We start from the raw sequence: 27910 nt of genomic DNA, 5'->3' as shown, positions 1-27910 counted from the left end.
CCCGACAACTACACCCCAGCAAACCCACTCAACACACCACCACACATCAAACCAGAGAGATACTTTCTATTCGCATATGCAATTTTACGATCAATCCCCAACAAACTAGGAGGAGTCTTAGTCCTATTACTCTCAGTCCTGATTCTAGCATTCATCCCAATACTTCACACACCCAAACAGCGAAGCATAATATTCCGACCTCTCAGCCAGTTCTTACTTTGAGGGCTAGTGGCAGATCTACTAACACTACCATGGATTGGAGGACAACCAACCCGTAGAACACCCCTTCATCATTATCAGACAACTCGCATCTATCTTATACTTTCTTTTAATTTTAGTGCCAATGCCAGTAACTAGCGTCATTGAAAACAATTTCCTGAAATGAAGAGTCTTTGTGGTATATGACGTTACCCTGGTCTTGTAAACCGGAAAAGGAGAACGACACACCTCCCTAAGACTCAAGGAAGAAGCCCTAAACTTCACCACCAGCACCCAAAGCTGAAATTCTACCTTAAACTATTTCCTGAAATTGTATTATAAGACATTTACAAAATTATTAAGTACTATGTCAGGATCAAAACAGTCCATTTTATCACATACTACCATGTACATCGTGCATATCTGTACTACCACATTAATAAGTACATATATCTCATACGTACATATTACATTATATGTATAATCGTACATGACACTATTTACCCCATGCTTATAAGCATGTACATCATATTATTAGCATTACATAGTACATACAGATTATTAATCGTACATAGCGCATTGAGTCAAATCAATTCCAGTCAATATGCACATGCCGTCCGTTAGACCGCGAGCTTCATCACCAGGCCTCGTGAAACCATCAACTCGCTCGGCAGGTGTGCCTCTTCTCGCTCTGGGCCCATAACTTGTCGGGGTTTCTATTGATGAACTTTCTCAGACATCTGGTTCTTACTTCAAGGCCATCTCACCTAAAATCGCCCACTCTTTCCCCTTAAATAAGACATCTCGATGGACTGATGAGCCCATGCTCACACATAACTGTGATTTCATGCATTGGGTATTTTTTAATTTTTAAGGGAGATGCTTGGACTCAGCTATGACCTTAAAAGGTCTTAACACAGTCAAGCAAATTGTAGCTGGACTTTAATTGAATACTATTTACCAACATCAACAATCCATGGTGTGCAATTCAGTCAGTGTTTACAGGACATAACTATATTATATGTGTACATACGTGCAGTAGACAGAGCATTCCACTCGCCCTCCCCTGTCTAAAATAATATATCCATCAAAACAAATCAGCCTCAGAACGCCCCCATCATACCAATAATCTACTTAGATGTTCACCACCCATACAGACAGACATCCCCCTAGATTCATCAGCTCTTTTATCAAAAATTTAATACTAAATCTGATACAAGCCACACAACACAGCCATATAGACATCATCTGTGCACAGCAAGTTGATGTAGCTTAAACAACCTCTAAAGCAAGGCACTGAAAATGCCCGGATGGGCCTACTAGCCCCATAAACACACAGGTTTGGTCCCAGCCTTGCTGTTAGTTTTTAATAGAATTACACATGCAAGTATCTGCACTGCGGTGAGAATGCCCTCTGAATCACTAAGATTAAAAGGAGCCCATATCAAGCACACTGTACCAGTAGCTCACAACGCCCTGCTCAACCACTCCCCCACGGGAGACAGCAGCAAAAAGAACTAAGCCATAAACGAAAGTTCGACTAAGCCATATTAATCAGGGTTGGTAAATTTCGTGCCAGCCACTGCGATCATACGATTGATCCAAATTAATAGCAATACGGCATAAGCGTGATAAAGAATAATACAAAATAAAGTTAAACCTTGATTAAGCTGTAAAGAGCCCTAACTAAAGTAAAAATAGACTACGAAAGTGACTTTAACATACCCTGATTACATGATCGCTAAGACCCAAACTGGGATTAGATACCCCACTATGCTTAGCCCTAAACCCAAATAATCAGAGGAACCAGATTATTCGTCAGAGGACTACCAGCAAGAGCTTAAAACTCAAAGGATTGGCGGTGCTTCACACCCCTCTAGAAGGGCGTGTTTTATAATTGATAAACCCCGATAAACCTCACCAGCCCTGGCTAACTCAGTCTATATACCGCCATCTTCAGCAAACCCTGAAAAGAAGCAAAAGTAAGCACAACTACAACCCATAAAAACGTTAGGTCAAGGTGTAACCCATGGGGTGGGAAGAAGTGCGCTACATTTTCTACACCAAGAATACCCTTTTATCTGTACGAAAGTCTTTATGAAACCTAAAAACCAAAGGAGGATTTAGTAGTAAATTAAGAATAGAGCACTTAATTGAATAAGGCTATGAAGCATGCACACACCGCCCCTCACCCTCCTCAAGTACTGACAAAACCACAATTTATTAACATATACTAGTCAATTATAGGAGAGGAGATAAGTCGTAACAAGGTAAGCATACTGGAAAGTGTGCTTGGATAAACCAAAGCATAGCTTAAATAAAGCACCTCATTTACACCTAGAAGATTTCATAGCCTATAAATGCCTTGAACTAAATCTAGCCCACACCCCTCCCATCACACTAGCATGAACCAATCAAATAAAACATTCACCTAACATCTGAAGTATAGGAGATAGAAATTTAAACACTAATGGCACCATAGAAAAAAACACCTTAAGGGAATGAGGAAAGGAACGTTAAAAGTAACAAAAAGCAAAGCTTATCCCTTGTACCTTTTGCATAATGATTTAATTAGCAATATTTTAACAAAGAGACTTAAGTTAAACTACCCGAAACCAGACGAGCTACTTATGAACAACAGTTACTAGAACAAACTCATCCATGTGGCAAAATAGTGAGAAGATTTATAAAGAAGAGGTGACAGCTGGTTGTCCAGGGAAAGAATTTCAGTTCAACGTTAACTACTAAAAGCCCTTAATATTGAGAGAGAGCAGTTGTGCGCTCTCTCTCTCTCTGTCTCTCTCTCTCTCTCTCTCTCTCTGCCTAATATTGAGAGAGTAGTTGCTCTCTCTCTCTCTCTCTATCTCTGTTGATGTGTCTGGAAAGCACTCGTTACCATTCTAACATCACTGTTATATCATTTCCCACATAAGGGCAATAATACAACTATTTTTAACTCCCTGCTCCAAATTATCCGTATAAGTAGCAAAATATCAATGAGGATGGATTTGACAAGGACAATTCCAGGAGGGATACTGTGGCCTGACAAGCTCACCATCCTTGTTAATGAATGAAAGTATAAATTGTCGAAATAATGTTTAATTCAAAAATCACTTATTTTGGGGTTTTTTGGGGTTTTTTTGTTCTGTTTTGTTTTGAGTTATGCGGGCCTCTCACTGCTGTGGCCTCTCCCATTGCGGAGCACAGGCTCCGGACGCGCAGGCTCAGCGGCCATGGCTCACGGGCCCAGCCGCTCCGCGGCATGTGGGATCCTCCCGGACCGGGGGCACGAACCCGTATCCCCTGCATCGGCAGGCAGACTCTCAACCACTGTGCCACCAGGGAAGCCCTTATTTTGGTTTTATAATAAAGGAAAACATTGAATCATACACACATCCAAGCGTTCATTTGGACTAAATTCCTCTCATTTGCTAGGTCTTGACATGGCCTCAGATCAAGCCCAAGTAGCCACCTCTACAGGTGAGAAACAGATTATCCTTCCAGAGACAATCACTGCTTCCAATCAAGAGACACGTGAAGCACATCATGTCAACTGAGCATGTGGGGAGCACTTCCTCTTCCTCAACCAAACCAGTCTTCATCTCCATCAGCTTTATATTGTGGAGAAGCAAATGCTTCCTTCAAACTCTCTGAGCTCAGCCTTCAATTCTTGCTTGACCCAGGAAGATAAAGCATGGTTCAAGGTTCCATACTTAATTCTTCAAAGAAGTTAGACCCTGCATCCACCCACCTTTCCAACCCTGGCCACAACGCAAGAGATAAAGAAGGTAAAAAGGAGGACAACAAGGGCTTCCCACGTGGTTCCACCCAAGATCAGCTGTTCTGTCCAAGATCTTTCTATATATCTGCCTTTCACATGAGGAAGCCAGGGTGAGTTGTTGTTCGGTTTTTGTTTTTTTTTTTAACAGGCATTGCATAGAGGTTCTGACCTACGAATACAAATATGGTACACAGGACAACGTGATTCTTGGTTAAATTTGCTGGCTCCCCAAACTCAAAATTCATGCAAATCTCTAGCTAGATTTAACTGGTTCCTCTCTCCTAAAATACTGCAGCAAAGGAAAAAGATGAGATTGGCCAGATCAATCATTCAAACTTATAAAAAGAGAAGCAGCTCCATGAGGAAGCTTGAGGATTGGGACACTTGTCGCTAGAGAGTTCATTTAGATTTATAAAACTCGAGCTGTTTTTGCATGGTTCGTAAAAAATTACTACATGAAAACTTTGCGTGCTCGCTGCATTATTCATTGCAGACCCTCTTAAACAAATACCTGTTAAACACATAAAAGGGCTCGTGCATGAAGTGGGGAAAAGCAAATGAAATCTGTTAAATAAATTATAACTGAGATGAGTAAAATGGTGCTCTGGTCACAAGAAGACAGGTAGGAAGTCCTCAGAGTTTTGCACTTCATTTATGAAAGAGAGATGCAACGGTTCTCTTTTTCTTTTAAGTAAAATCGCAAAATCAGTTGAATGGGTGGGCAAGTGCACACTGTGAGACAGAAGAACATTCGAGAATGGGACATGTTAGATGAGCACGAGGGGAAGCTCTGAGAGGGACCCCAGCTCTCCTAAGACTTTCTCGGCCTCTGCTTCCCACACGGAATCCTCTCGAGGTCTGTCTTGTTCTAGGAGCACAAAGGCTCACCTGGTTTGCTCCATGGCAGTAACTGGGTCTAGAGCCAACCAGATTTCCCTTCACGTAGAAAGGCTGAGAGGCTTTCACCTGAAGGGCTTCGTTAGCTCCCCCACCACCTGAGGGTTTGGGTTTAGGTAAGGAAGAGAAGGTTTCAGAGACCATAAATTGTTACTTTCTAAATAGCCCCAAATTCCTGGTCACGCCAGCCACGCCAAGCTCTTCTGAGTCAGACATCAAGGGCTAGGCAGGACTGTCTGTCTCTAGTTTTGAGCTGAACAGGTGCACGAGCCCTGATATCTGTGACCCTCAGAGGCCAGTCAGCACCAAAACTGGCTGCGTGTCGTACTCTTGAAGGATTACACATCCCTGTCACTTGCAACACGGATTTGAGTGATTTTCTTTTTCTTTTTGCAACAAACGGGAAGCACTGGAGAAACGTAAAAACTCACCCTCATGTTAATTTTTCCATTCACTAGAAGATAAAAGCAGCCTGGAGAAAAGGGAAGCGATCATTGGGCTAGGGTTGGGGTAGAAGGTCTCTAAGTCTCTTCTAAGCTATAAAATGCCCATCGTTTTAACTGCTAAGCTTGTTGAAATCGTGTCAGAATCAATACTCTTTCAAAGTCTCATTGAATCTTCAAACATACGGGAGGTCACATTTACTAATGTATTCAGTCAGGGTTCTCCAGAGAAACACACCCAATAGGAGATTATAAATGTAAACAGATTCATTACGAGGAATTAGCTCAAGTGGTTTTAGAGGCTGTGAGATCCCAAGATCTGCAGTCAGTGAGCTGGGGCCCAGGAGGGCAGATGGTATAGCTCCAGTCTGAGACCGAAGGCCTGAGAACCAAGAGAGCTGATGCTTTAAGTTCTGCTGCAAGTCCGAGTCCGTGTCCAAAGGCAGGAGAAGACTGACATCCCAGCTCCAAGATACTCGGGCAGAGAGAGAAAATCCTTTATTCTCAGGCTTTCTTTCTATTCAGGCTTTTAATGGGTGGGGTGAGGCCCACCCCCATATTGGGGAGGGCAATCTGCTTTACTGAGTCCACCGATTCATATGTTCACCTCATCCAGGAATACCGTCACAGACGCACCCAGAATAACATTTAACCAAACGTCTGGGCCCTCTGTGGCCCAGTCAAGTTGATGTGTGAAGCAAACCATCACATCACTGTTGGAGACCCTTACTCCCCATTCCCCCCGTTCCCCTGGGAAGGAAGGTCCACGCAAGCAAAACCCCCTGCTTCCCTCTGCTGCCTCCCTAATCACACCCAGGGGAGAAGGAGAAGTGAACTAAAGGACTGTAGAGTCTGGGAGAAGGACTCCGGTGTGCAGGACTCCGCCCCCTCTGGGCCTCTGCCTTGAACGCACCTCACAGCAGAGTGAGCATGCGCCATCCTCAGCGCGCAGCCCCCTGGGACGGTTCTGGAGGGACTGGCTCAATTAAAGGGGTCCTTAAAACATTAATATTTGGTGCATTTTCTGGGAACCTAGAGAAAAAGATTATGGATTTCTGGAAGTAAAATAATCCCTGGAGAGTGTGGAGAATCTTGGGGGGCAGGAGGGTTGCCTTAAGCAGGCTTGAACTCCGGGGGTGTGTTCTCAGGCTCAGGCCACAGGGCCTCAGCAAGTACCAGCTGTGGGAGCCTTTGCAATCCGCCCTGGAACGTTCCAGCTCCAGCGTGTGAGATGCTGCAGTTCCATCGTAAATGGCACAGGCTCCACTTGCCCTGGTGGTCACACTGGGTACAGGGAAGAGAGCAGACTAGCCCCCCTAGACTCTGTTATGGGTTAAATTGTGCCCCCTCAAAAGATCTGTGGAAGTCCTAGGCCCGTTACCTCAGAGTGTGGCCTTATTTGGAGCTGGGGGTCAATGAAGACACAATTAGTTAGGATGAAGTCGTGCTGAAGCACATGGGTGCCTGATTCATACAGAAGAGGAGAAAGAACGCGGAGACACACACGCGGGAAGCAGGCGGGGTGATGACAGAGGCAGAGACTGAGAGCCTGCAGCTGCTGCCCAAGGAACACCCGGCACTGCAAGGAAGGCTTCTTCCCTACAGGCTCCAGAGGGACCATGGCCCGGCCACCACCCTGATTTCAGACGTCGAGCCTCCTGAACTGTGAGACAATATACTTCTGTTGTTTTCAGCCGTTCAGTTTATGGTACTTTGTTCTGGCGGCCCCGGGAAACTACAGAGACTAGTGTAATATCACTCCGACACCAAATCCCAACCTCTAGACAAACACTAAGACATGCACCAAAGTTCCTTATGATGCCCTAAGATGCAATCCAAGGAAACCAGCCTTTTTGTAAATAGCCTAGGTTAATGCCCCTGCCCCAATTAGGGGCAAGGTGTTTCTCTGGTCCTCAGCATTGTAGGTGCAGCAGCAGGGCAGGGCTGGTCAGAGGCAGCAGCAACATCCGAATTCACCAACACAGCACTCACTGTCTCCCCTCCACACCCAGCTCTGGATTGCTACTATTCACTGAGTTAGTCTACTTCAACAGACACGAAATCTGTAAACTATTAAGAATAATGACAATTGTTCATTAAGCATTCTCCTATGCCAGGCAGTGACTTAGCAGTCTTTACATAGAATATATCCTGATGCTTATAACAACTTGAGAGATGAACATTTTTATCTGCAGTTTCTGGAATGAGAGACTGAGCTTCGTAGGTCCAATAAATCATGGAGCCTGATTTTGAAGCCAGGCCTGTCTGAAATGCCAGCTCAGTCTTTGAGATATTTCTGGACATGAAGAACCAGATGGATTCTGCAATTTGGAAATTTAAGAATAAATCACAGTGCCAGAGAGGAACAAAAAATACAAGTCTTCCTCAATAATTACTCATCAGATTGTTTCTCGAAACATGAGAGGTCCTCAATGATCAAAACACAAAATAGCACTCCTTACTGGGAACTGCCACTAAAGGATCATTTTCTGATTCTGCCTGGGAAACCAGCCTGGGTAGGGAGTCAAACTTTGGTTTCTATGGCTCTGACTGTACGTTAAGGTTCAGAGAAGTGAGAAGGAGAGTGCCAGAGGATTGTTTTTATTCTAAATCTATTTTCTAGTACCACAGATATAATATTACTTTCTACAAACACAGTTGAAACACCGCTTCTGGAACCTATAAACAGGTCAATCAGCAGACTGATGACTGGTAAGGAGCAAGTGTGCAAACTGCTTGCTGAGCTGAGCTGGGATTTTACAACAGGTCGTCATTGCCCTTGAAACACGGTCTGCAGTCAGCCTGACTGGTGAGACAGGCTGTCCATCCCCCCTCAGCACCACCAACACCTACTGTGTGCACTCGACGCTAGAATTACACACTCACTTTACAGCAGTGCTTTCTCGAACGTTAATGTGCGTATCAGTCACCCAGACAGCTTGTTAACATGAAGATGTGGCAGGTGTGGCGGAAGTCTGAACTCTCTGACAAGCCCCCAGGATGCGATGTTGCTGGTTCTGGGTCCCACTTTGAGTAGCCCAGGGCTAGATGACCGATGTTCACAAGCCCCCTGGCAGCTTCACACTTAGCTATCCTAATGGGTGGGTACCATTCATTCTTCCAGTACGCACTGGAGGACCCTTCCTCATCATGCAAGCTTGTATCAAACATCAGGTCCTCTGAAGCTTCTGAAGATCGGCAGGCATGGCCTCTCCCTCCTCTAGGTCCGTTGTGGTTTCTGAGTAACACATTAAAAAGAACTAGAGTTCTACTTAATTTGTTTGTCTTTGTGACAGATTGTGCTTCTGGAGGGCAAGGATGATATCTACTGTGTCTTCTCGTCCTTAATGCTCTGAACAGGGTCTGCAACAGGGTAGCTGGTAAACTGGGTTAGCCAAATAAATACAGCAGACTTAATGGGCTGTGGTTTCAAGAGTTTACACTTTCCTTAATTTTCAAAATCAGATAATTAGTTTTATCTCCAGTTCTTTCAGTCCCTTGTGCTGTGATTTGTTCAGACTTGTTGACTGGTACTCATTTTAAAGATTCTTTTTAAAACATGTCATCACTTTTTGTGAGCTGCAGTTTTAAATCACAGAGGCCTACAACAGAGAATCGAGTCCAGAAAAGGATGCCTTAGTGCAAGGCATTGAGTAGCTGTATCACCCTGAATCCTCTCACTTCTAAAATGGTTTTAATAATGAACAAAGCAGGACCCTCTGGGGCATTCCCCGCTACAGACCGTGTCCCCGCTCCATGTCTCCACCTCTTGTTTGTAAAACAGCTTTAGCCTCTTAGGCCCTCCCTGAGTTTCAAAGAGCAAATTTAATCAGAGAAGTGAGAAAATACAGAAACAAAGGAAAGCAGTCAAGAAAGACAAAGTGATAATATTTAGCCATTAAACAAAGTCAAGGACTTTTAGTTCCTCCTCAAGGGCTGTTGATAATATCTTGAGCCATATTCTTGAGTTGTTTTGCAGGTACTAAACCCCCCCACCAGGTGGAAGAAGTTAACTGCTAACCACCAGCATGTAGACCCCAGACTGGTTGGAACCAGAAGGTTAATGATGTTGACTCCCAAAATACCACCTGGTTACCTCACCTCCAACCAATCAGAAGAATGTTCAGGAGCTGATCAGGCAACCTGAGACACTCTCCTTCACTTTGCCTTTAGAAACCCTTTGCCAAAAGTCACTGGGGAGTTTGGGTCTTTTGACCACGAGCTGCCCGTTCTCCTTGCTTGGCCCTGCAATAAATGCTGTGCTTTCCTTCATCACAACCCAGTGTCAGTAGACTGCCTTTGCTGTGAGTCAGGCGAGTGGACCCAGGCTTGGTTCGGTAACAATAATAGCACCTGCCTCATTGATTCTGGGGGTTAAATAAGATAATATATGTAACACATTTAGAACCATGGTTGGCACAGAGTAAGCACTGTGGAAAGATTAGCTGTTGCTATCATGTATGCTTTTCAGCATTTATGAAAACATGCTCCTTGCTACTGAAAGAATTGAAGACCAGCATCTGTGGCTCTGCTTTCCCTCTGTTGCCTGTTAAATGATACTATCTTCTGTCATTGCCTTATGCTTTCTTTGACATGTTTCCCACTTCACCTTCTTACAAACTTCAAACAACATACCATTGTGTAGTTTTCTGCTTTTTCATTCTTGTCTGTCTCAGCTCATTTGGGATGCTCCTCCCACTGACACCATTTCTGAAGCTTTGATACTACTTTTCCCTTGATTCTGCACCTGTCTTTATCCCTTTTATACGGGCTTTAAAATCTAAGCTCATATGAGATCCATTCACACTGCCTCCAAATTCTGCTCATTGGAAAGGGTTGCAATTATCAGAATTTCATTCTTTACTTTTTTTATTTTATAATCTTCACCATCATTACTTTTTCTAACTTCTGAGGGATGAAACTATCAGTAGAGTGCCTAAATTTATCAGATGCTCTTTATTAGCAGAATGAGAATAAAGCATTTGAGGAGCTCGGTGACCCATCACACCTATCTTTTCTGTCTGCCGAGACAGAAGACTGTGTCATTTATGCATTCAACACGTGCAAAAATGAAACATTTCTGCTTCGTTCTCCTTCTATCATAACTAAAATCCACCATCTCTAGTTTTAAATATGTGGATTTATTATTAATTATATAACATATTTTTAAATTGTACTCCTCCCAAGTCTCTCTATTGGATCCATTACTTTTGAAAAAACAAAAGTATATTTCATCCTACCAAGTTTAAAGACATCAAAACTGAAAATCATAAAGGATATGCTGCTAAATAATCTACGCAAGGAAAAACACTGCAGAAATCCAATCAGCAGTCACATATCCAAAGAGAAGGTTTTGACCTAACTTCAAAAGACTGGAAAACAAATGAATATGTTTTGAGTTAAAAGAAAACATTTCTAGCCCACATATTAATTTTTAAATGATTTCCTGTTTTAATCTATTTTTTTCTAATATTTGCCAACCACAAATTCGCCCCTGTCACCATGAGCAAAAAGTCTTGCATGCTTAATGCAACCAGAGAACACTTAATTCTAAAATGCAAATACTAGACATATGACAAATAAATACTGACAAGATTTTATGAAAGAGCACAATATCAGGGGTTTTAACAGACTGTTATATGTGTTAAAGTAAGAGACTGTGTCTTGCGGAGATGCTTCTCAATCTAAGCGTTAGAAAGGACCTTTTTTTCCCACGTTTCCAATTCATAGGAATACTTTGTAAAATGCAACAAAAATGAAGAGAAACACAAAAGTTTTTTTTTTTTTAAAGGCAGATGTACAAATTACAAGCCCATGAGCATCCCTTTGGATGTTGCAGCATATTAAGTCGTTACAAAGGATTCTAATCATTCTTAATTTCTACATCTACTTTGATAGAAGCAAATGTTTCACAGATTATCACTGAGCACACTTGATTATCACTCCTCTGTCATAAGCTACTAGGAAAAAAAAGTGACTGAAAATGGGTCAGAGCCAGACTAGTCCCAAGTACTGTTATTTCTTACCTGGCCCACAACTGACATCTAATGGGCTTTCCTTACTGCCCACTCCCAGGGTCACACAGCAGCCAGAGCAGGTCTGTCTCTGTTCATGGTCCTCAGGGGCTCCTCCTTGCTCTTAGAATAAATCCATAATCTACACATGGCCTAGAAGGTCCTACAAGAACTGGCCGTGCCCACTTGTCTGATGTCATCCCTTCTCCCCTCTGTCACTGTCTTGCAAATACACATGGGCCATTGCTCAGGGAAGCCCTCAGCTTCCTCTAGGTCCAGGGTCTTTCTACAGGTCGGTCCCTCTTCATGGAATCATGCATCACCACCCATCCATCCTAAAGACTAAAAATGACTGCAGGGACTTCCCTGGTGGCACAGTGGTTAAGAATCCACCTGCCAATGCAGGGGTCACCGGTCCAAGCCCTGGTCTGGGAAGATCCCACATGCTGTGGAGCAACCAAGCCCATGAGCCACAACTACTGAGCCTGTGTGCCACAACTACTGAAGCCTGTGCACCTAGAGCCTGTGCTCTGCAACAAGAGAAACCACCGCAATGAGAAGTCCGCACACCGCAACAAAGAGTAGTCCCCACTCACTGCAACTAGAGAAACCCCGCGTGCAGAAATGAAGACCCAACACAGCCAAAAATAAATAAATAAATAAATTTATATTTTAAAAATACATATATAAATATAAATAAATAAATATATATATATATATATATATATATATATATATATATAAAATGACTGCAAATACATCAACATTCATCCCATGTAGTGGTAGAGTCAATGCCCCTACCTTCAAATCCAGATGACTCTGTGACCACTGTGACTAACAGAATATGGCAGAATAAATGCTGTGTTATTTCTGAGCCCAGAACTTAAACTGGCAGCTTCCACTCCTGTCTCTTGAAAGACTCTGGAACCCTGAACAGCCACATAAGGAGTCTGGTTACCCTGAAACCATCCTGCTAGAGAGGTCAGCTGTAGGCTCTCCAACTGACAGTCTAACCATCCTAGGCAAAGTTTGGGCACACATTGTTTACCGTCTAGACTAGCCTATTCACCAGCTGAATACCACCAGTGACCTCAGTCCATGCCACATGGAGCAAAACAATTACAGTCGAGCCCTGTCCAAATGTCTGATTGGGGAAAAGAAACCCTGTGAAATAGGGCTTCCCTGGTGGCATAGTGGTTAAGAATCCACCTACCAATGCAGGGGACACAGGTTCGAGCCCTGGTCCAGGAAGATCCCACATGCTGCAGAACAACTACGCTCGTGCACCACAACTACTGAGCCTGCGCTCTAGAGCCCACGAGCCACAACTACTGAAGCCCACGTGCCCAGAGACCCGTGTTCCACAGCAAGAGAAGCCACCACAATGAGAAGCCCGTGCACCGCAACGAAGAGTAGCCCCCGCTCACTGCAACTAGAGAAAGCCTGCACACAGCAACGAAGACCCAACACAGCCAAAAATAAATAAATAAAATAAATAATTTTTTTAAAAACCTCTATATAAAACTGTGAAATACATGACAATGGCTGTTGTTTGAAGTAACTAAATGTAAAAGCAGAGCAATGACTTCCCCAGAGATGTCCACATCCTAATGCCCAGAACCTTGAACATGTTACTTTACATGGTAAAAAGGACTTTGCAGACGTGATTAAGATCTAGAGATGGTACGATTATCCTGGTTTATCCAGGTGGATCCAAAGTCATCACAAAGGTCCTCATAAGAGAGAAGCTGAAGGATCAGAGTCAGAGGGACAGAGAGAGACAGAGGGAAATTTGAAGATGTTATGATGCTGGCTTTGAAGATGAAGGAAGAGGCTATGAACGAAGCTGGAAAAAACATGGAGTGGATTCTCCCCTAGAGATTCTGGAAGAAACACCTCCCTGCCAACACCTTGATTTTAGTCCTCTTGAGACCCATGTAGGGCTTCTGACCTCCACGACTGTAAGATAATAGGTTTAGTGGTGATTTGTAACAATAGCAACAGGAAATAAATGCAGTCAGTGTTAGGGTAGTTTGTTACACGATAATAGACAACCAGAACACAACTCTCCCTGCCATCACACCTCCCCGCATACCTATGTTCAAACAAATCTTTACCTTGCTAGTTCCTGTTCATCATTCAGACCCTCAGCTTAAATTTTTACTTGTAGGCATGTACTGAAGAATATATTCTCAGCATGTAGCATGTAATTCATTTCTGAGATTATATAATATCTGAGTCCCTACAAGATGAAAAGTTCCAGAAGGTGAGGTCTATTTGGCTCACCAAAGAATCCCCATTTCTGCATGTGCAATAGCTGGCATTCTGTAAATACTCGATGTAGATGAATACAGAATGAATTAGAATATAAAAAATGTACTGGAGCACAGGAAACTATAAGCAAGACAAAAAGACAACCCTCAGAATGGGAGGAAATATCTGCAAATGAATCAACGGGCAAAGGATTAATCTCCAAAATATATAAACAGCTCATGCAGCTCACTATTAAAAAAACAAACAACCCAATCCAAAAATGGGCAGGAGACCTAGATAGACATTTCTCTAAAGAAGACATACAGATGGCCAAGAAGCACATGAAAAGCTGCTCAACATCACTAATTAATAGAGAAATGCAAATCAAAACTACAATGAGGTGTCACCTCACACCGGTTAGAATGGGCATCATCAGAAAATCTATAAACAACAAATGCTGGGGAGGGTGTGGAGAAAGGGAAACTTCTTGCACTGCTGGTGGGAATGTAAATTGATACAGCCACTATGCAGAACAGTATGGAGGTTCCTTAAAAAACTAAAAATAGAATTACCATATGACCCAGCAATCCCACTACCAGGCATATACCCTGAGAAAACCATAATTCAAAAAGACACAGGCACCCCAATGTTCATTGCAGCACTGTTTACAATAGCCAGGTCATGGAAGCAACCTAAATGCCCATTGACAGATGAATGGATAAAGAAGATGTGGTACATATATACAATGGAATATTACTCAGCCATAAAAAGGAACGAAATTGGGTCATTTGTAGAGATGTGGATGTACCTAGAGGCTGTCATACAGAGTGAAGTAAATCAGAATGAGAAAAACAAATATCGTATATTAATGCATATATGTGGAATCTAGAGAAATGGTACAGAAGAACCAGTTTGCAGGGCAGAAATAGAGACACAGATGCAGAGAACAAACATATGGACACCAACGGGGGAAAGCGGGGGGGTCGGGGGGGGTGATGAGATGAACTGGGAGATTGGGATTGACATGTATACACGAATATGTTTAAAATAGATAACTAATAAGAACCTGCTGTATAAATAATAAAATAAAATTCAAAACAAACCCTACATTCACACATCATCAAAAAAAAATAATGTATTGGAGCCTTAGTTTGTAAATGTAAATAAAGAAGAAAAACTGTTAGAAGTGTGTTCAACTAATGGAAAGAAGTTTTAAGAATAGAAAATTCTTTTAAAACTTATTACAAAATGTCCATGAAAGCAAGTGATGGCTGCCTAGATGGGGGCTGAATGCATATTTGAGCATCAGGGAGGAAAAAAATAGCAAGGTTGACCTTTACCCAAAAATATTAACCAACAGTGAAAAAAATCAAAGAACTGAATTTTTGATCATATCACATTCAGCAAAATTCCAAAACAAGAAAAAACTGACCAAAGAGACATTCACACTCTTACAGAAAAAGAATCAAATTGAATTTTCTATAAATTGCCTCTTTAACGTGGAAAAGTTGGACAATACTGGAAAACACAAAAAAGAAATCTACAGTTGTCCCTCAGTATCTGCAGGAGATTGGTTCCAGGAGTCCCCACATATACCAAAATTTACGGATGCTCAAGTCCCTTACATAAAACGGTATAGTATGTAATCTCTGATTCTCAGTGATAACCCTTGATGGTACCTTGAAATATGTCCCCTCACTCGTTTTCCTTTAAGAATATGATCCTAAGGACAATTGGGATCACATAAGAAATGATGCTTCATAATCTGCATTCTTCATAAATGTTTTCTTACATCATTAAACATTGTTTGCTAACATGTTTTTAATAGCTTAACAGGACTTTTACATACAAATGTCTCAATAAAATATTTTACCAACATGTTTATATTATAAAAGTTAAGAAACTAGAACTACAAATAACACTCAGACTTGTAAGGTAATTTCCTAGTGTGAAATTCCTAGATCAAAGTACGTATACATTTTTTTAAGGCTCTCGATTCACATGTATCAGTGTTTTCTGATTGTGAGGTATAATAAAAGAAGTTCGAGAAATAAAATATGCTACGTGAAGATTAACAACATAGACTAACACATCAAAAGCTCTGAGAAGTCCAGCAATAAAAAAGAAACCTGCGATGAACTTAGCTTAATAGAAAGATAAATATTTTGAACAATATCAAGATATTTTCTACCCCATACGGCATGAACTACCCCATGAATGTGCTGGTGGTCTCCTTTAGCTTTATGACAACTTCTGTTTTTATGCTTTGAAAGGTTCTTCTACCCCAAGATCATAAAAGAAGTCATCTATATATAATTTGAACATTTAAATCTTTCATCCATCAAGAATTTATTTTGGCATCAGGAACAACTTAGGTTCTCCATGTTCCTTTTTTTAAAATGAGAAGCTGATTTTCCTGTTAGGAATACTGACAAGGCTTAGCTCTCTTATCCAACTATAATGCCATCTTTATCATATCCTAAATGGCCATAGATAACTCAATCTACCTTAAGCTCTCTGTTCCGTTACACCAAGCTCCACCATACCACACTTCGTAAATATCTGTAAATGCAGAATATATTTTCGTGACACTAAGGAAATGGTACTTTCATTACGCGTTTCCAAAATTTTTCTTGGATATTCTCACATGCACATGTATTAATTCAACGAATGAGTTCCACATATAAGTAATTCAACATCCATACTGTGATACATATGTAATTGAACTGAATTCATCATGCACATAAGGTTAGGTACGTATAGATGTTGGATTTTTTCTTCTAGGTTAAGAAAGTAGAATTTGGTCAAGTTTCAAAATTAAAATCATATTGGGGGACTTCCCTGGTGGTCCAGTGGTTCCGAACACAGAGGACGTCGGTTCGATCCCCGGTGGGGCAACTAGGATCCCACATGCCGCGAGGCAACTAAGCCCACGTGCCACAACTAATAAGCTTGCATGTCACAACTGGAGAGAAGCCCGCACACTGAAACAAAGAGCCCGCACACCGCAACGAAAGAGCCCGCATGCCACAACTAAGACCTGATACAGCCCAAAAATAAATAAATATATATATTTTTTAAATCGTATTGGGATTTTCATAATAATTATGCTGAATTCATTTAGGGGAGACTTTTCCATACTAAGTCCTCCTGTCCCAGAACAAGGTTGGATATGGAACTTACGTAAAGTGAATGTGATTAAGCTGATGAAGCGAAACCAGCTAATATGCAGAGGGACTCACACTGAATATAATTTTTTTTTTTTTTTTTTTGTGGTACGCGGGCCTCTCACTGTTGTGGCCTCTCTCGTTGTGGAGCACAGGCTCCGGACGCGCAGGCTTAGTGGCCATGTCTCACGGGCCCAGCCGCTCCGTGGCATGTGGGATCTTCCCGGACCGGGGCACGAACCCGTGTCCCCTGCATGGTCAGGCGGACTCTCAACCACTGCGCCACCAGGGAAGCCCATGAATATAATTTTTAAATTCAATCCGCATGACCAACACATGAAGTAGATAATATTATTATTCCTGGTTCACAGAGAAGAAAATTAAAGCTACGTAACTTGGGTCACATATATATGGGGAGTTACAAAATCACAAAATTTTTGTTGTACAGGTTTTTTTTCCCCTCTCATTCAGATTAAATGAAGAGTTCAATCTCCAACTTCATTTTCCACATACATCCATTAACCAGAATTTAGCTCTGTAAATCTCTGCGATTGGATGAATTCACTTCCCAATCTCCATCCTGACCAGTTCCAATCCAGCAAGACAAAACATCTGAACTTTATAGTTTCCTAGTTTCTAGGAAATAGAACATAGCTGGCAAAAGATAATCTGAGGTCAAGGTTGGTTCTAGGATAATTCTTTTAAAAAAAGTAAAGAATAATATTGTTTTCTTTTTTAGGAATGGTTTTTCTAACATTTTCTTCATAACAAGTCAGTGAACCCAGAGAATAAGAGCACGTTTGTTAACTGGCCAATTCAGCCATATTTTGTGCCAATAAAATGAAAGTTACTTCTCCAATTTCATCAGTTAAAGAACCACAGCCTCTAATTTGGTACTTTGAGATGTCAGTAAATGAAGAATTGAAACAATTCAATGTACTGAGGTTAAAAGAGATTAAAAAGGGATTTAATAAAATTAAGGTGGTGAGGGGAAAGAACATACTTTCCCCGTCCCTTAAAATTGAGGTTGCAGGGAGGAGTGCTGAATAGCCCTAGAATTCTTAGATTTCTAAGTTTATTTCATTTGCTGATCTAAAATGTTAAAAAATTTTCTGTGAGAAACTGGTTGTTTATAGAGCTAGCATTCAGACAACTTAACCTTTTGGTTTAAAGCAGTAAAGCATATGAAAACATAGAAACTAGACATATTTTCTGTTCTATCTTCCTTTCAACATGCCCATTCTGCTCTAAAAAGTTGTTTGTCGCTTTAACACAAAAGGCAGCTGAAAACACATTGATAGCAAATATTCCCAGGATGTGCCTCAAGTTTCCCTAAGCAATAGCATTACTCTTTTTTCTAAAAAGTAACTATCCTTCTCACATATTACTTTGGTTCTGCACAGCTTTTGTCGGTACGGTCTTTATGACTATAGTTGGAAAGTTAATCAAGAGGTCTACTCCTCCTTAAAATCTTGACTGACAACCCAGTCATTCATTCAATAAACATGTATTAAATGTTTATTACATGTCAAATACTGTGGTAGCCGCAGGGTATATACAAAGCTGGATAAAACACAGTTCTTTCCTCAAAGAAGTTCAAGCCAGTGCAGGAAGGACACCGTGGAGGTATGAATTGAAGCAATACAAAATTCTTATGCAGTTGACATCTCGATTGAGCTGTAGTTTATTACTTGTCACTGCTACAGTGCATGCATATCTGAGCATATCTGGAGATCTGATGGGGCAGCTCAACAAAGGTGGTAGGCTTGGTTGCTGAGTAGTAGAAAAATCTTAGTAGCAAATGAAATTTCATACTATAAGAACATATGTATAGAGCAATGATTTATAATATAAAATACTATAAATTGGTAAAATCAGTGTGTACTGTGACTTTAAGAAATACTTTTACCCCTGCTCTAACTTTCCTCAAAGTAAGTCCACAGCAGCAGGAACCCTTTGCTTGATTCCCAGATTTCTGTCTTGAATATATTTCTCCAATAAAAGGCCCCAGACTCTTTGGGGCATGACTTATTCTGTGTCTTGGGCAGAAGAAAAGAAAATAGGATGGACATTCTTTTGTGACCAGAAAGCAAGGATGGTTTTATAGCCTGAAGGACAGGGCTGGAAGGGCAAAGGAGATGCTTAAAGGTTTTTCACAGAAGTTGTGAAAAGCCAAAGATCAAAAAGAGAATAATAATTATTAATAATCAGAACAAAGGGAGTTTGTAATTAGAGTCAAAAGAGAAAAGGTAATATAAGTTGCATAAGTCACTATAAGTTATATAAAATACTGTTATATACAACAGAAGATAAACATAATAGAATACTTAAATTTGGACTAATGTTAATGGTAAGGGAGTGTTCGCTGATGGATTCTTTAGAAGTTGGCTTTAGCTGTATCTCTGTAAGTCGAGTGACTACAAAGAAGGCAAGAGAACAGTCTCAAAAGTGAGTCCATCACTGATTTCTATAGGAAATTCCCTCCCTCCAAGAATTTTGTGAGTTTGGTAAACACTGACTAGCGATTTTCAGGGACGCAGGACAGCGTCACTTTGGGCAACACTAACCCACAAGTTGTTGGAGTATCTCCCCAGTTCCACTATTTCTTCTTCTTCCCATCATCTCCCTCTTCCCTCCCCTGGATTCCCCCTGTGTCTCCTTCCTCTGAAGCTCAGAATCTCTACTGTGCAGAGGAATCTAGCTTTCTAAAGCCCACATCGGGAAACTCACTCAAACACATGCAGTTATTTGGAAGAACAAATGTCCTCACCCCACCCTGGAAGGCAGTAGCGGTTATAAACAGCTGAAAACTCCCCTGTTATATTTATAATTATTGACTGTATTACCATCTGCTTCCCACAGACTGCATCCTTATAACAATTCTTCAATCGCCTCTTAATGATCACAAAGAATTTCTAAATTACTTGTATATTATTCCCTCCATAATGTGGGTTTTCTATATTTTTTTGGAATACATAGAATGTAAAGGAATGTCCTTTACAACTCAAGTGCTTTTCTCTCATTTATTAATCAGCCTAACAGCCTTGGGAAGTCAGGGACTTCCTGAGGAAGTTAGTTTATCCTCAGGAAGTTATTTCCTGGTCAAAGAGGAAGTAAACAGACATGTTAACCCGAGTTTTAAGGTCAGATTCTGTCCATGACTGTAAAGGGCAAATATTTCCAACATCAGGATATTTGTCCTAAAAGGTTGGTTCCCAACTTCCTCCATATTCTTTCTTTGCCTGAGATGAGCTCAGAAGTTGGTTACTGAGTGTAAAACCTTCCAAATAACCCAAACAAAGATGGTGGGTGTACAGTGTCACAGAATGATAGCCTGTTTGTCACTGACAACCCCAATTATATGGGATCCACGGAAAACCTAATACAAAGAGTGTGCAGCCACTCCACAACTAACCGTTTTAGTGAAAGAGTGGTGTTCAACGCACTTTTTGACCTTATTCAATGTTGCCAGAATTCAATGTTGCCTCCCTTTCCCCCATGTAAGCCCAAATGGATTTTTCGTCACAATCTAACATGCCATGCTGTATCACCCTCTCCATCCTCCACCTTCTACCCACACAGCAAACGCCAAGTCCCGGGCTCCCAGGATGCCTTTCCCAATTCCTCCAGCTATAGCACTTCTTCAGATCACTTGCTGGGACACAATCCCATACTACCCCAAACTACTATTTAACTGTTTCATAGGTGTTTATTTCCCCCAGTAATTGTGAAAGTTCTGGAAGCAGTGGATCTTGTCATAAAATCAAATTCCTCAGGGAACCAAAATAGCTACTAGCAATATTGTGAAGGATGATGGTTTATGGCGTTAGAGAATGACGGAGACTCAAGAGCTGCAGGTTGGATGCCCCACTTAAATTCATTAAACCCAGAGTTAGTTTTGAAACTCCTTCAGGTAGAAGAAGGGTAGGGATCATTCTCTGTGCTACCAGTTGGTGACTAACATACATTTTGTAGCCCCCAATCAGTGCCTAAACAAATGTATTTGAACCTAGATTACATCCTTTTATAAATTTCCATCTAGTGAAATTACTGATATCTTAAGAATGATCCAAGCTTTTATTACAAACACACTTAGCTGTACTTAGATGAATCAGAATGTCTATATTTGAAATATATTGATTATTTGAGTGCTTTTTTACAAGTTACAAGATGTAGGTGAAGGAAATAAACAGAATTTTGCACATGAGATTAGAATACTGAAGATCTGAGAAACTCTGGCTGTCTCAAGTATTACTTTAAAATGTCCTTAAACACACACACACACAGACACACCACATATACACACTCACAGAGAAACGTAATTTCCTTCTGAGACTCTTAAATGACATTTTTGCCATTCTGGATAATTCATTTGGGAAGATAACTCCCTCAAGAAATTAAACTTATTTCTTGAGTCTGAGATGGTATTTATCATTTCAGTGTACATTTCTAGGCTCACATAACCACTTTCTGGATATTGAGTTGATGAGGTTGCCTCTGCTTAAACTAACCCTCAGAGGCAAATGTGACTTCCTTATTAAATTGGGCACATTGAATCTATAAAATGTTCAAATCGCCAGATGTAATGGGCGCAGCTTTTCAAAAGTCACCTAAGTTACAATTAAGCAGTCGCTTCAACCACAAAGGAAATCTGATCAGGAGGCAGTAAGGTGCTAATTTAATTACCAAAACACATTAAGCTTCAAAGCTAAAGCCTTGCAAAGCATTCCTAAATGATCCTGAAATTTTAGAGATAGTTAAGTTTAAAATTTAATTTTTAAAGGCAAAACAAAGCTCTATAATAATCGGTCATCACCCTCCTCATATACTGAATACAAGTTCCTAAACACCAGTTTTTGATTTTGGAATCTCTTCCTCCCCATAAGGTCCTCCACCCTACCTTCCAATTTGGATAAATGTCATTTTATAACTATTTTATTTATTTATTTATTTATTTATTTATTTATCTGTGCCGCACAGCATGTAGATCTTAGTTCCATGTCCAAGGGGCGAACACGCGCCCCCTGCAGTGAAAGCGCAGAGTCAACCATTGGACCGCCAGGAAAGTCGTCCCTCTATAACTATTTCAAAAGAGATTTCTTCAGCATCATTTTCTTTCTCCAGTTCTTTATATTCCTCTTCCTATGTTATCTATTTGCTCTTGTGTCATAGATAGAATTTCATTCAACTGTAATAGACTGCTTCAAGGTACATTTCCCGTCTTCCAAGGCACATGGTCTGAGATTGGTATCTACCACCTGTGTGCATTTCCAATTTAAGAATAATTCCATCGCTCAGTTTTAAAGGGAAAACAAGCAATACAACTATTCAGTACTTTTATATTACATACACTATAGACCCCATATCATGATTAACTGACATATCAGCTTCAAACCCTAACTCTGTCTGGTGCAGTCTGTTAAGGGCACAGTTCTGGTCACCAGAAAACTAAGCCTTCAACAGTGCCGTATAAAAGCAACTTGGAATCTTGACTTCTGCTTTCTATAACTAAGGATTTGAAGTCATTTTCTAGACTATACATGGACACAAAAGTGTTTCCATGCAGAATGTCGGCCATCTAGACATGATTATGAGTTTGCTTTTGAAAAGGTACTTCTCATAAGTACTTTCAAAATATACTCTGATATAAACTTATAACAATGACTAGTGTGAAATTCTCATTACTTTTTGCATGACAATTATAAAACAAGCATTAAGAATAAATCTTAGCACTCAGCACTCAAAGCCTGTCTTTGCTACCCAGCAGTTTTACATGACTTTGGGCCACCCTGATTCTTCCCAGTCTCCCTGTTTTCATCTGCCAAATGGAAACATTTATGCCGACGTCACAAGAGAAGTATGACGATGAAACAAAGATGAATGCAATAATACTCATGAAAGTACTAGCAAGAGCCTGAAATAAGTGTCCGAGAAATGTCTGTTGAATTTGTTGGATAGTCAAAAAGGCTTTTTGGGAAACAGAATCTACCTTGAGTTAAAAGCATCATCTTTCTCTTCCTGAGTGATTCATGTGAATTTTGTCTGAGGAGTACATTCAAGAAGTAAAAAGATAACATAAGACAAAGAGAATAAAAGCAAAGCCAAATGCCTGGACATTTTCAAAATAACTCTATTTGGAATTGGTCACATTTGGGCACCGAAAACGTGAGAACCCAGGACTGTATAAATAAACTGGTGATTGTAGGTTCACGGAAAGAACATCACCGCAAATTCTTCCTAAATAACTCATTTCAGATGAAACATTTTAAAATGAACTTCTTTCAGGGAGTTAATTAAATGGGCAATTTCACAAAGCAACGTTATGCAAATCTACTAAAAGGCTATTTTATAATCCTGAGCTGACAACGGTAGTGTCTCCATCTCTGGAAGCGAATCTACTCAAGTAGGTTGAGATCCTTTTGCCATTTGAAGCAGCTCCCCTCCTCCCACCGGAAGGACTGATCTATTGGGGCTCAACAATCTTTCTCAAACTCTTCCAAACAGCCTGCTTCAGCTTTGCAACCAGCTCAAAATAGGCAGCAAGAGATCAGGTGCACAAATGAGAGATAAATAGCTTCACGCTCCAAAGGCAAAAGCTTTTTTGAAAGGTTATGCTTTTTTCTTGGGCTTCCCTGGTGGCGCAGTGGTTGAGAGTCCGCGTGCCGATGCAGGGGACACGGGTTCATGCCCCGGTCCGGGAAGATCCCACATGCTGCGGAGCGGCTGGGCCCGTGAGCCATGGCCGCAGGGCCTGCATGTCCGGAGCTTTTTTCTAATTGGACCATCTTTCACCAAAACATTACTGTGTCAGACTCCTGCTTGACAATGTACTAGGTGTGTAATCTTGAGCAAATCTCTTCAGTTCTCTGTGCCACAGGAATTTCTTTGTAGAATGACTGCAGTAGATCAGAAGATTGCCAAGAATTTTTGTAGCTCTAAAAACTCTCGGATTCCACGGCTGTCCGGCTTGATAACCAACATGTATAAACAGCCATCACACCTATAAATTGTGTTGTCCATGAGTTCAGTATCTAAACTTGAATGTGATTAAAGAGCAGCTGAGTGAAGCTGACTCTTCATCAGCCAACTGCATTTGGCCTTTGAACTAACCACTTCATTTTCCCCCAGCTCAAGAGAAGGCTGAGTTGTTGAGATGCCACCCTTAAAGCCACACCCTCATGCCTCACCTCGCCCATTCCAAGAAAGAAGCCCAAGCTCAGCTTCTTATTTCTAGGAAGCTTCGTCATGATCTAACCTAATCCAGCCGATTCTGCTCACAGCTGGACATGACTTTCAAAGAGCTGAAGGTCAAAGGCCATTCTTGCCAGTACAAGAGAAAACACCCTGTGGGTGAGAAAGACAGAAAAAAATGGAAGAGAAAGAATAGTAATACAACTGGAAAGAATGAAGCTATGGTGTATGATGTTGGAATGCAGATTTTGTTGGGAGAAAATGGAAAGTTCTCCAGCTTTCTACACTTGAACCCAAACCCCCTACAGTATCAGGAAACCAGGAACTTCAACTGTCACAAGAAATATAATGGATCTTAAAGAAAGCCTATATCGTATCAGAAAGAAAGCACTGCAGGCTGCCAATTCCTTGAAAGGGGTGTGGCTTTAGAGTCACAAATTAAGACTCATGAAAGTTTTGCATGAGATTTTGGAACAGAACACTACCATCAGGTATAAAATGCCATTCTCTTTTGGATTAAAATCAAATTGTATCATCATCTGGGCCCACCATCCTAGGGGAATAGCCTTATGACCCAAAGTGGATCATGGGTGGATCCGCTGCAATTTGGATCACTGCAATTTGAGATAGACAGCAAAGACATAAGCCCTTAGCAAAGAATCCGACTTGGAGTGATGCTAACATGTTTAAAACCTGAGCTGAGGTTAACAACTATCCAAGAAAAGCTAAAAACTTAATTAATTAATTAAAAGGTTGGGAAATCTGTGGGTCTATAATCTCTCCCGCCTTCCAGAGCTTCATGGGCGAATATGTACATACAATAGGTCAACTCTGACAGGGTACCACACGCTGGGCTATGAACCCTCCTGGTCCAGGGATTTGTAATCATGGCTTTCGGGCCAGTTCTGGCCCCAAGGCCAGAGCATCTCAGGAGAAGCTTCCAGCCTCCAGCCCTGCACTTTGTACTGGCCAAGACTCAGCCTCTCACCTCTCCGAGTTGGGAGGCAGCATATTAAAAGATTGGTTTGTGATGGTTTAGATATAAGTCTGAAGGTCAGGCCGCGGCCCCCCAAAACCCTTTTTCATGTGTAAAATTCAATGAGTTTTAGTAAATTTACTGAGCTGTGTAACTATCACCACAATCCAATTTTAGAACATTGTCATCTCCCCCATAAGACAGCTCATCACCGTTCCTGCTGCCAGCCCCAGGCCAGTGCATGTTGTATGTCCTTCCCTTCCCTCCACTCCCAGGTTCTCAGTTTATTTCCCAGCATACGTTGCATAGAGTGGTTACCCACATGTTTCCCAGTTATAGATGGTGCCTGGGCCATCAGCTACCCTGTGGAGGTTGGACACAAATGCACACATGTGCACCCACACAGACACACACACACACCACCCAGGGAGCTGATACAACACCTCCTCATCCAGCCCATCAGGTAGAAGTCCAACACTGCTCCAAATGCTTCCATCCCAGCTGTTACAGGCATGGTCACAGTTTTCAAAAGCTGCAGGAAAACTGAATATTACCCTCCACAAAAGATACCATGTTTAGAACTCAGTATCACGCAGACCCTTAAACTGAGGATCCTCCCTGTGCTTCTTGAAGGCAATACCCAGGAATTCAGAGGCAAAAAATCATAAGAAGATCAAAGAACTGAAGAAAATAACCATAATCATACAGCTTCCAGAAAGTCAGGCACACAACTTACCCAATACGCTTTTTAATAGCAAAGGTTAAATACAGTCCTAGAAAACAGTGGAAAGAGAATCAAAGAAGCATTTTTAAATGTGCTCTGTTCAGCGTGTGTAAGAAATCTGTGTCCACCTTCTGTTTTCTTTTCTTTTGTCAGTGTGTTGCATACAGTGGTTACCTAGGTGTTTTCCGGTAGGAGGAACCGTTAATGCCATCAGGTAAATCCACCTTGTGGAGGTCAGAATATGTGATGTCCTGACTGCTCGTCCTGAGAGGTGGACCTGGGCTCTGTCACCTGTGCACTGAGAAACTGAGCACTGTCTATTATGCTTCTATCTGGAAAAAACTAGACCCATGGATGAGACCATTCTGTGGCAAACAACCCTGCAACACATTTTAATGTAACTAATACCCACATCAAATTCATTTTTTAATATTTTAAAATTTTCACTGATTGAAAAACAGTGGCAAAATGGATTCATGCAAATAAATAGCCAAACAACACATTCTTTAAAATTTTTTTTAGATAAGCAAAAAATGGATAGCATCTTTCATAATGACGAGGTTCTTCCACTTACGAGTTCGGAAAAAACTCCGTATCAATTTAGCCCAGTTGCTAAAAATTCTGTTTCATATGAACATCACACATTTTCCCATTTTTCTCTCCTGAAAATGCACTGTGACCAAAATGTATGAAACATTGACAGGGCCTACACCAAAAGGATCTTCCTAAGAAAATGGCAAAACAAAAATGAAAAATTTTTTCATAGTTATATAGTTTTTTTTTGAAGCATAAAAGCAGACTTTTTTTTTTTTTTTTTTTTTTTTTTTGCGGTACGTGGGCCTCTCACTGTTGTGGCCTCTCCCGTCGCGGAGCACAGGCTCCAGACACGCAGGCTCAGCAGCCGTGGCTCAGGGGCCCAGCCGCTCCGTGGCACGTGGGATCTTCCCAGACCAGGGCACGAACCCGTGTCCCCTGTATCGGCAGGCAGACTCTCAGCCACTGCGCCACCAGGGAAGCCCCAGACATTTTTAAAATGCATGAAATCCCATGGCCCCTTCCCCCAACCTTTGCAACAGAGCTCATATATTTTTGTATTTTCTATTTTTGAAAAGGAGAAAAAATATTAAGAGAACTTAAATCCGGATAGGGAAACCCGGAAGAATTATTTCACACACTTTTAACTTTCTATTTTCACAGCCACTCAAATTAGACAAATTACTGTGACAAGTGTGACTGTAAAATAATGATGGAAAGAAGTGATAAGCTTACAAAACATAGACTTCTGATTAGAGCAGATCATAAATCAATAAAATTGAAGTGATTTCCACTCTGGCTTTTAAGAATCAAAGCAAAGGTCTAAAAATCAATTTACCCGATTTGCACGTTACCTTAACTGAATTTCAAGAATGATCTAATCCCCATATTTGAATGAACAGGCACAAAATTAAAGCTGGATTGCTACCTGATTCTTCACTCCATTAAGGAGAACACCCCAATCTGTTTGCCACAGAATGCTGGTAAAAACAACGCTAAGGCCCAAAACACAAGGGAATGCAATCCAGTTGTAAAAGCTATTTATCCGTCAGTCTGGGGATAATTAACCCAGAGGAGATAATTCTTATTTGAAACACACCACGTCAAAGAATAGCCAAAGAGAAGATACACATGACAGAAGTAAAGCATCATCATTGATGCATACCCTGTAGTGCAGATCAAGAGCAATCAAACAACCGACATGACCAACACCGGGCTCTGAGTGCGTTTCCCGATATTACAAGCAGCAGAAACTAAGCCTCTGAAACAAAGACTGGAAATGGTGTTTCCACAACACCCTGCACACTAGGAAAGTAGGCTCTATACAGTGCCATGAGAAAATCGGCTGACACCTCAGTGAAGTCTTTCATGATAAACGGCATTCGTGTCTTCCATGGACCTTCATTCAACAATGCGTTTAGAAAGAACTCTTCTTCAGAAAAGAAGTCATTTAAATGTGTTTCACCTTAAAATAAAAGGAGCCGATTCCATAATTGGGTCAACTTTCCACTAAATAACTACAATAGAAACAATGATTTCCACACTCAAACGAGTAAGTAATAACTGAAAAGCTTCTCAACTATTGGGAAGCAATTAAATTCCAACTTGTGCTACTACATATAGTCAAATTCTTTATCAAGAATATCAGTGCAACCAATCTGTGTTCTGACAAGCAGGACTTTTCACTTACTCTTTAAAGAATCAAACAAACCTCTTTTCCTACTCCCCAGGT

General features: G+C 41.1%; 1 protein-coding gene across 1 annotated transcript in view; it reads right to left on the bottom strand.

Annotated features, from left to right (window-relative positions):
- The window catches only part of FBXL7 (F-box and leucine rich repeat protein 7), a 419772-nt gene that overhangs the window by 276927 nt on the left and 114935 nt on the right, over nucleotides 1-27910 (bottom strand). The window lies entirely within an intron of this gene.

This window comes from Grampus griseus (assembly GCF_964374135.1).
Source record: "Grampus griseus genome assembly, chromosome: 3".
Classification (NCBI taxonomy): domain Eukaryota; kingdom Metazoa; phylum Chordata; class Mammalia; order Artiodactyla; family Delphinidae; genus Grampus; species Grampus griseus.
Note: the sequence above shows the minus strand (reverse complement) of the source record. Positions and strands in the feature narration are given on the sequence as shown.